This window comes from Mauremys reevesii, linkage group 4, assembly GCF_016161935.1.
Source record: "Mauremys reevesii isolate NIE-2019 linkage group 4, ASM1616193v1, whole genome shotgun sequence".
Lineage (NCBI taxonomy): Eukaryota > Metazoa > Chordata > Testudines > Geoemydidae > Mauremys > Mauremys reevesii.
In genome coordinates this window covers 131,493,121-131,503,832 of record NC_052626.1, presented here as the reverse complement: position 1 = coordinate 131,503,832, position 10,712 = coordinate 131,493,121, and positions in this window count along the sequence as shown.

The window sequence follows — 10,712 nt, the reverse complement described above, 5'->3', positions numbered from 1 at the left end:
TCCACGGTTGTGACAATCCACTGCTAAGGAAACTTAGCTGTGGAGCAGCAAGATCCCAGTGTTGATGCCTTGGGATGCAATCAGCATGATTTTTTTACTGTGTTGGCAGTGTGTCGTTGTAACAATGGACCTTGATAGGGTGACCAGATGTCCCAATTTTTGTGTCTTTTTCTTATATAGGCTCCTATTACCCCCCACCCCTGTCCCAATTTTTCATATTTACTGTCTGGTCACCCTAGACCCTGAAGCTCTTTTGACAAGCTCTGCATAGCCTATTACTGAAATGCAGCCATCTCTGGGGTGGATTGCGGCAGCTGGTTAAGCGGAGCACAACAACACTCTACAACAGGCTTTTTTCTTTCAAAGAGGAGGAAGCGAAAAGCACTGCAGCCAGCTGACAGCATCCAGGGAATGTTAGGTAGGCAGAAGGTAATTACTCAAATTGGAATTTTGGGTAATTATGTTCTGCTTTCCTACAATTCTCCCCCAGGAGAAACCTTTTCACAAAATCCCTATAAAACAGATTTATCAGCTGCAGAACACCGAGCCCTTTCCTGTAATCTTCAAACTCAAACATATTTCCCTAATCATAAATTAATTGACACACTTTCTCTCAAAGCTTTTCTCACCCCCCTCCCCCTGGATTTTTCACATCCTACAGAAACAGGAGAGCCAGAGTGTGTGTTTGGGGGGGTATTTTAAAAGAATAGAATCCATCAGGACGGCCAAACGGCATTCATGGTGGAAGGTGCTAGGTACCATCCCTCCTGCCCCATATTGTCCCCCACTGACACGCCAGCTGTTATGATCCAAGCGTCTCTTGGGGACCCTGACTCCGAAGTCTACGGATGGCAGCTTCTTTTTAGACTTAATGAAGCTTTTAATGAGTTAGGATTTTTAAAAAAAATGTTTAGAGTCAGCGCTGGCAAGTCATGGTACTTGCAGGGTGGAGGCAGCGTGGTCTAATGGTTGGAACGTGGCGAGGTGGGGGATGCTGGGGATTATTTATAATTTGTAGTGCTGAGAAGCCCCAGTGCCAGACTAGAGCTTACAATCTTGAGACAGACTTGAGTTATGAGTGGGGCTTGGGCAAATCACTGCCTCGGTTTCCCCATCTGCAGAATGGGGGAGGGGTAGTGATATGAACTGCCTCTGTAGGCCCTCAGGTAAAAGGTAGGGAATACCTGACTCTCTTGTGCTCTTGCACAGCTAAGCCTCGGCCGGGGAGGGAAGGGGGGAACTGGGAGAGAGGAAGTGCCAGCCGTGCAGCGCACCCTGACGGTATCACGTTGTGTATTTCCACGTTGCTGCACAAGACGCCACCAGCGAGAAACCTGGAGAGCCCGGGAATCGATACAGCAGTGGCAGCTGTTAGGAGTGTTTGCTGACATGCACCCTAGAGGGCTTGCCTGCAGTGCAGGCTCGCCTTGAATTTATACTAGCTGCAAATAATCCATCACTCCTCAGAGGAGAGGCAGGGAAGAGGCAGCTCACAATGAGTCATAAAGGAGGGATGGAGTGAAGCACCCATCCACAGGCGAGCCAGCTTCCACCGTAGCCGCCTTGTCCAAAGCCCTGGCAGTCTGGGAATCCTTGCTTGTCAGCTTGCTGGCTGCTTTGAACTCCATGACAATGCTGGAGGCAGAACGCAGATCTTCTTGTGCCACAAACTATTGGTCCTTGCCCCTTGAACTAAGAGAGAATCTCTATTAGCTGTGCAGGGCCTACGGGACACAGTTGAACAGTTCTGATGCTGATCAGTAGAGGGCAGCGGTATACATACCCGCAGAGCTCATTGGCTATCTTGTGTCGGTAGCAGAGGTGTGGGCCCAGCCAGCAGAATGAACCAAGCTTGGCTCTGGCACATCTTTCATTCATGTAGGTCCCAAGGATCCCATAGCCAGCCTGCTCTGAAGCATGGCTTGCTTCAGCCAGCTTTCCAAGAGGAAGGAAAAGCCCTTGGCTACCTTCTTGCTCAGCTCCCTCCGCACAGAGCTCCAACTCTCACTGCCAGCCCTACCCCAGCCCATCCCTTTTATATTCTTCTGGGCTTCCCAGCACTGCTGCCCTCTAAATCTTGTCCTCGACATAAGACTCTGTGGCTCTTCCACTACCCAGAGGAACAACGTTAGCCCCTTCCCTGCTAACGTCTGGGAAGGATCCGTGCTCCCTGTCAGTGCCGTGTGGCATTTTCTATGCCATGAGTGTTGTGCTTTAGGTTTCTAATAGACCTAATGCAATGCTGCTGCTAATACCTTCCCTTTCGATAGCATCATCCATCCTGAGGCTATTTGTTGTATTGAATCAAGGAGTCATTTCACTTCTGGGATCGAAAGGTAGCTGCTGTTTAGCAGTGAACAGTAGCACTATGACACCGTTCAGGACAAGAAGCAAAGAATAGTGTATCCAGCTGAACATACCTGGTGGATTTTTGGTAGGTGGCGTGTAATCCTCTGAAGTGGAGTTTGGACAGGAGGCTGCTGGAGCATTGGTCAAAAAATTGTAAATGTTCTTCACACAAAGGAAAAATTCAAGGTTTTGTAAAAAGCCACAATTTTATTTGATTAAAAATGAAATTCGTTTGTTTTTCCTTTTCTCTCCCCCCCCCCCTTTTTTTTTGTTTCTCCCTGGAAGAAACACTTCACTTCACTTGCATCCGACGAAGTGGGTATTCACCCACGAAAGCTCATGCTGCAAAACGTCTGTTAGTCTATAACGTGCCACAGGATTCTTTGCTGCTGGAAGAGAAAGGGAGGAAAAGACCAGAAATGTTTCAATTTGTGGCTTTTTCATTGAAAACCTGGAACATTGTCATGAAACAAAAATTTTTCATGAAAATGAAATAATGAAATAAAGGCCATTTCATTAAAAAAAAAAAACCACACACTTTCAAATGAAATATGTTGTCCAGATCTATACTAGGCATAATAATAATTAATAAGCATTTTTCATCTTCCATGTCCTTGCAAAGGTTACGTTATGAACCCCAGGATGAAGCTCAGTATTTTGATTGTGCTTTTTATAGATCAGGGAGCAAGGCACCAAGAAGGGAAGCGACTAGGTTATTATTAAATGTTATTAATTATTTGCATTTCCTAGGAGCCTCAGTCACGGACCAGGATCTCATGGTGGTACAACCACAGCCCACAACAATAGTCTCTGCCCAACAGTCACAAATTCCAAGGCCGAAAAGGACCCTTGTGATTGTCTAGTCTGACCTCTGGCATAACCCAGGCCCGGGACCATCCCCACAATAATTTCTGTTTGAATTAGAGCAGATCTTTCAGAAAATCATCCTGTCTTGATTTAAAAATTGCCCTTTGTGGAGAATCCACCACAACCCCTGGCAATTGTTCCAATGATTAATTCTCACCCTCACTGTTACAAAGTTGCACCTTCTTTCCAGTCTGAATTTGTCTAGCTCTAACTCCAGCTATTGGATCCTGTTAGACCTTTGTCCACTAGACTGAAGATCCCATTATCAAATGTTTGTTGCCTAGAACAGGGTCAGAGAAGGGAATAGAACCCACAAGTCCTGGCTCCCGGTCTAGTATTCTGCCTTCCTGGGCGATGCCTTTCTCACACCCCAGGGGCCTATGGAAAAAGCCATGGAGTGGGAGTGGAAAGATGTATAAACAAGGCAAAACACTGCCCTGGCGGAAACCAATGGAAGTTAGCCAGTGACTTCAATGGGGATGGGATTTGACTTTGTATGGGGAGCGTACTCCGGCTGTTGGCAGCACTAGCAACCGCTATAGACAATCACACACTAAACCAAACTGGTGCTGAGAGCCAGGAACCAGTTAAGCGCTATAAATAAAGCTGTTATCAGCACCCTGGGGCAGGGACATGGCCCATCCTCATCCTTTAGAGGCAATTTCTAAGCCGGAAGGCTTTGGCGAGGGCCATCCAGCCCATCAGCCACAGTAACTCAGCCCTGATTTTTCCATCCAGCCATCGATTTTCATTTGACCAATATTTCCAGCTGATTACATCTGTGCTCGGGATAGGGTGGGGAGGGGGCTGCAGCCACACGCTGGGTGTCGAGGGATGGGGGTGCAGGCAGTGGTAGCTACTGATCAAGGACCACTTCTGTAGTACTCCTTTTTTTCCTGCATCTTGATCGTGGCTTTGCAGGCAAGGCTCAGAGCCTGCCCCCCTGTTTCTCCAGTACCTATCCCAGGACGCTTGTCAATCCAAACAGCCTCTGCTCTGCTCCGGGCCAGGGCATTCTGTGGGCCACACTCCAGGCTCGAACAAAGGGAATGCAGCTTGGCAATCCTGCAGCCTCTCCTTCCTCTCTGCCCACCCTTTCCAGCTCCTGCCATCTTCAATGGAGCTACATGAGTGACAGCAGGGGAAGAACTGGCCCTGAGAGATACACTACTCAGAGCTGATTAGAGAAGGAGGGGCAGATTTGGAGGGATGTAGCCAAGAGAACACTGAAGTCACGCCAGATTCCCACCCATGTGTAACTGAGAGAAGAATTGGGCCCTCTGTTTGCACATCTGTTGAATCCCAAATGGCCAGTCCTCCCTTCCTGGGCATTGAATATTGGGAGTGACGCTTGTCCTGTGATGGCAAAATCAGGTCCTCAGTCTGCACGAGCACAGACACTGAATCCCCTTCGCTGCTCAGGAGAGAGAAGTGGGCCTGATTCTGAGTCCCCTGCCCACCGCAGAACCAGATCGAATCCCACTGATCTCAAGGGAGTTATTCCAGCCCTTTGCCAGCGGGAGTGAGAACAGCACCGGGCCTGGTGTCTCCAGGCCATGGCTCGGTCACGCTGGACAATGCTGACCCAAGAGGGGAGGGAGCCAAAAGACAGGGGCAGGGCTGAGGATCACAGGCCAGAGTGAACATACACTGAGCTCCCCCCCGCCGCCCCTGCTGTTTTATTGCATTGTCACCCTGGCGGTCTCTGAGCAGGAGTCCTGGTCTGGAGGGCATTGCGCTCACTCTGGTCTCAGAAGGGCAATGACCAGCAGGACCTGCATCACATTACAGCTGTGGCTCTCAGCCTGGGGGCGTGTCACAGGGTAGCTGGGCCCTGGACAGAGACCAAGCCCAGCCCCCTAGGCCAGAGCAGGTGAACCCAATCCAGCCAATACAAGAGGGCAGGGCTACACCTGGGCTCATAAAAGGCTGCCAGGGGGCAGCTGTGTGTGGAAGTGCTAAGCTCTGGGTAGGGGAAGCCATGCTGGAGTGGTGCTAGTGTGGGGTCCCTGGAGCAAGGGGTCTGTGGCTGCAGCTGCAGGAAGGGAGCGGTGCTGACTGGAGCTGGAATGCCAGAGACCCCCTGGGAGGGGTGGTCCTGAAGCCAAACACTGAGTTTAAGGCTGTTTTTTGTTTGTTTGATAACCTCTGTTGAAGAAATAAAGCTGCTTGAGTGAGACTGGGTGTGGCTGTGCATGCTTTGGAGTGGGGGAGAAGCCTGGCTTAGTGACAGGGAGTTATGAGCAGGTGTCAGTGACCCCCCCAGCTCTTGGTGCATAGTTGGGGCTCTACTGGGTAGGAGGGAGGGGCTTGGTGTGGAACTGGTGGAGACCCACTGCACTAGGACCAGGCCTAATATGCCTTTCCCCAGCAGCAACTCCAAGAGGAGGAGTCATTTGTGCCTGATGAAGGCATGTAGTGATTGGTTCCTGGGGCGGGGACTCCTGATGTGGCCACTGACTCCCTGTGTGACCTTGGGTAAGTCACTTCCCCTCTGTGCCTTAGTTTCCCTGTAATGGGGGGCTAATCCTCCTCTCCTCCACTAGATAAAGTGTTGCAAGGCTCCTGGCTGGAGGGCAGCATGAGCTAAGGACAAACTCCACTTTCCTCCCTGACTTCTGGACATGCTTCTTGCTGCTTTGGAGGCTCTGGGGTTTAATGATGTGTTGTGGGGGGTGGTAGTTAGGTGGAGAGGAGAGAGTGGGGTGGATGCTAAGGGGCCCATATGGAGATCCTTCTTCCAGAGAGTGACAGGATGCTGAGCTGGCATGAGACTGGAAGTTCACTGAGACATCGGCTGTTCGCGCCAAGCAATCAATATGTGAAAATGCAGCCCAGGCGAGGAAGGTGACCTTGAGAGGCAGCGAGAGAGGGAGAGGAGAGTTGTGTGAAATGCAAAAGGAGATGGTTTATGGGGGAGGGGGGAAGTGAGAGACAGGGACACACAGAGCCCCTGTTCTCTGCACATCTGCCTCCTGCATACACATGAGTGCCAGGGGGTGAGGGGCTGGGAGGCCTGGGGAGAGGAGAGAGCAAAGCAAGGCGGGGGGAGGGGGTGCATAGTGGTAAATCTGGCCCCATATGTTTCTGCATGTGTACAGCTTCACCGACTGTGTATGTGCCCCATGCATATTTCCCTGTGTCTGCATGTACATCCACAGGCTTGCATGCCTCTTTGTGCCTCCCTGAAGTGAGGGATGGACTAATACCTGCAGGTCCTGTCTAGCCTATCCCCTGCCAGTGCACAATTGCTCCCTGGAGTCTACTTTCTAGAGTTCTGTCCACTTTAATTTCAAAGGGCTGAAGCGATGGGCCCTGTTTCCCACGGGGGAGACTATTCTGTAACCTGATAGCTGTAGCTGTTAGCAAATGTTTCCTGAGATCTGTGCTACTGTTTCCTTTGCTCAGGTCATCCCCGTTACTTTTAATTATGTGCCCCTTAAACCCTCTCCCTCCTTGATGATGGCATCCACCCAGGGCTGGTAAGGTCCCACACTGAGTGGCTGTTTGGCCTAGCTAGACACCTGCAGTTCTTTCAGTCTTCATCCCCCAGTCAAGCCCTCTGGATACTTAATTGTTTTCTGCTGGTCACTTGGGATGATTAGTGTGTGTGTTCCTGACTCTGTAGGCATGTGTGTTTGAGCATTTCTAGATGCGTGTATCTTGTATGTATGTGTCCTTGCGTGGTGTGAATGCATGTCTGTCTCCCTTACGGGCTGTGCCACCAGGGTGACTCTCATCCAAGGCAGCACCAAGGCCCAAGATGTGAGGTCATTTCGAGAGCAGCGTGCGCCCTGGGGTCTAGTGGTAGGAGTGGGTCCCTTCAAGCCAAGAACTGAGTGGGAAATGGATGAGCGGTGATTCGAGCACTGTCCAGCCTAGGGGAGCAGCAGCCAGCATGAAGCCATTCTTCAGAGGGAGGTGTCTGAGTCCAGGCGTTGAACTGGCCCAGGAGCGAGCAGCTCAGCAGACTAGGTCTGGGGTTAGGTCCCCAGGTCCGGGTGCAGAAGCAGAGCAGGGGGTGAGCATGGATCCAGTCTAGATGGGGAGGAAGCACCTTGGTGCTGAACATGAGCCACAGTTTTCTCTCTCATGCATGGAGGCAGCTGGGTGGGTGACCCGCTGTTGCCAGCTCCCTGGCAGATCCCAGCGTACGTTGTCCTGGCACCAAGGAGCCTGAGACTGGGGTGGGAATTCAGAGTCCCCATTTCCAGCATGGAGACTCCCTGACTCGGGCTGTGCTGTATCCCCCTGAAACTGCCATCAAAAAAATTCCTTGGGGGCTGCTGGCCAACGCTTCCCTGATTCAGCCCTGGGGGGAATCTCTCCATGTTCTGCTGGGTCTGTACCCTGGGTTCCACCACTTCGATTGTGCCTCCCCAGATCAGACTCTGGGCACCACACCTGGATCAAGCTCCTGTTTTCCCTTCTGCAGGGTTTGGTGCTAGAGAGGACTCCCTACCCCAGCCCATCTCCATGGCATTCTGTGTTCATTTTCATGCCTCTATGATTATGCTTCTCTTGTCCTTTGGCAGGATTAAGCCACCTGTATCTGGGCATCTGGGGAAAGGCTGGAGGAATCTGACCCATGGGTGGGGGGGGGGGAATGAGAAGAGCAGCCTGCTGCTGGTGCTTCCATCTCGTGGGGGGATGGCTCCATCCTGAATGCACAGGAAAAGCCAGCACCAACAGAGAGCTCCATCCCCCTCACCCAGCTCCCAGGCAGCTTGGCAGCATCCACAGTCCGTTTATCTCTCAAGCACCCTCCCATCCTCTGCATTAGGCAAATAATGTCCTCACCCAATCCCAGCAAGAGTAAAATAATGTGTGCAGACATCCAGCAGGGGGCGCTATCCTGTTTATTGCACTGCGTGCAGCATGTACGATTACCTGCCCTGTGGGAGGTGGCATAGGTGGGCTCCTTAGAGACAAGGTACAAGCTTCTGTGACCAGAGTGGCCAAACTGAAGGAGCTACGGGAGACAGGGGCGTGGCGGAACAGGGGAGGCCAGGGGGCCATGGCCCCTTCACTTTTATAATTTGCCTCCTTTTTACGGGCTGTAAGGATGAGTGATGGGGCAGAAGGGGTGGAGAAGAGCAAGAGGAGGGTGAGGCTTTGGGGAGAAGGGGTGGCCTGGGGGTGCGGCCTTGGGGAGGAGGGAGGGTGGGAGGGCAGGGGCTTGGGGAGAAAGGATGGCATGAGGATGGGGCCTCAGGGGGGAAGGGGAAGCATGGGAAAGTGGGGCCATGGTTTGGGTGTCAGTGACCCCTCCACTTTTAGGGACCTTCTGCCACCCCTGGACAGAGAGGTATATAGACAAGACTTTCCGGGACACAGTAGAGCGGTCCCACTCCCGTCTGACAGTGTCTGTGCTGCTGAGGAGGATGACGGTCTCAGAGAAGGAGGGTATCAAGCTGCAGCGGAGGGAAATGATCCAGGATATCCCCTGGCTCTGAGGAAACACAGAGAGTTGGGTTTGTGGGGACTGGGAGGACTGCATGGTGAATTGCCTGCCTGGTGTGAAGATTGCAGACCTCTTAAGACATCTGGACAGACTATTCTGCAGGGCTGGGGAGCAGCTGGTGGTCGTGGTACGTCCTGGAAGTCAAATTTAGGCTGCTAGGTAAAAGATTAAAGTCCAGGAGCTCCCTGATAGCATTATCTGAAATGTATCAAGTTCCATGCACAGAGCTAGTTAGGCACAGCCGCAGGATCTCAATATGTGGATGAGATGATGGTGTTTGGAGAAGACATTTAGGTTTATTAGGAACTGTGGAACCTTTTGGGAGAGGAGGAGCTGTACAGGAAGGATGGGCTTCATCTAAACCCAAACAGGCCCAGATTGCTGGCACGTAAAATTAAAAAGGTGGTAGAGGAGTTTTTAAACTAAGTGCTGGGGAAAGCCGACAGGTGCAGAGGAGCCCATGGTTTGGACAGAGACATCCCTTAGGGGAGGATTTATTAAAGGAGATGCTCCATGTATCAATGGCTCGCAACATTTCCAGACTACTATACCCCCCCTCAGAAGCCTGATTTGTCTTGTGTATCCCCAAGTTTAACCTGATTTTAAAAAAAACAGACATAAAAATACAAGTGTGTCACAACACACGGTTACTGAAAAATTGCCGATGTTCTCATTTTCCCCATATAATTATAAAATAAATCAACTGGAATACAACTATTATGCTTACATTTCAGTGTATAGTGCATAGAGCAGGATAAACAAGTCATTGTCTGTATGAAATGTTAGTTTGTCCTGACTTCACTAGGGCTTTTTATGTAGCCTGCTATAAAACTAGGCAAATATTCAGGCAAGTTGATGTTCCCCCTGGAAGACCTCTGAGTACCCCCAGGGGTACACGTACCCCTGGTTGAGAACCAGTGCTCTGATATCTTAGTAAAGAGGAGAGGATAGAAGTGGATAACGTACAGGTGGGAACTGAAGAGAAACAGTCAAATGTAATCCATTCAATTGCATCACAGGAAGGCAGACAACTAAATATCGACAAATTTTCTGAGTGCTTGTATACAAATGCAAGAAGACTAAATACTAAGATGGGAGAACTTGAATGCCTGGTATTAAATGAGGATACTGATATAATAGGCAGCAGAGAAACTTGGTGGAACAATGATAATGTATGGGATATGGTAATACTGGGGTCCAAAATGCATAGGAATGGCAGAGGAGGTTGCACTGTTGCACGAGTGACTGTACAGTCATAGAAATATAGGACCGGAAGGGACCTTGATAGGACATTGAGTCCAGCCCCCTGCACTGAGGCAGCACTAAGTATTATCTAGCCCATCCCTGACAGGTGTTTGTCTAACCTGCTCTTAAAAACGTCCAAGGACAGAGATTCCACAGCCTCCCTAGGCAATTTATTCCAGTGCTTAACTACCCTGACTGCTAGGAAGCTTTTTCTAATGTCCAACCTAAACCACCCTTGCTGCATTTTAAGCCCATTAGCTCTTGTCCTGTCCTCAGTGGTTAAGGAGAACACATGATAAATCGATCCCCGATAGATCGATCGCTACCCGCCGATCCGGCAGGTAGTGTAGACATACCCTTAGAGTAGTACTTTGCATTTGTCCTTATTGAATTTCAGTCTCTTTATTTCAGACCATTTCTCCGGCTTGTCAAATCATCTTGAATTCTAATCCTGTCCTCCAAAGTGCTTGCGACCTCGCCCTACTTGGTGTCCTCTGCAAACTTTGTAAGTGTACTCTCGATGCCTTATCATTTGTGAAGATATTGACCAGACCTGGAGCCAGGACAGATCCCCCATGGCACTCCACTGGATGTACTTTTCCAGCTTGACTATGATCCACTGATAACTACCCTGTAAGTACATTTGTCCAACCAGTTGTGCACCCACCTTTATAGTAGGTTTGTCTGTTGCTCTAGTTTGCTTATGAGAAGGTCACGTGAGACAGTATCAAAAGCTTTGCTAAAGTGAAATATGGGAAAGAAATCAGTGTAAAATAGAGTAAAAATT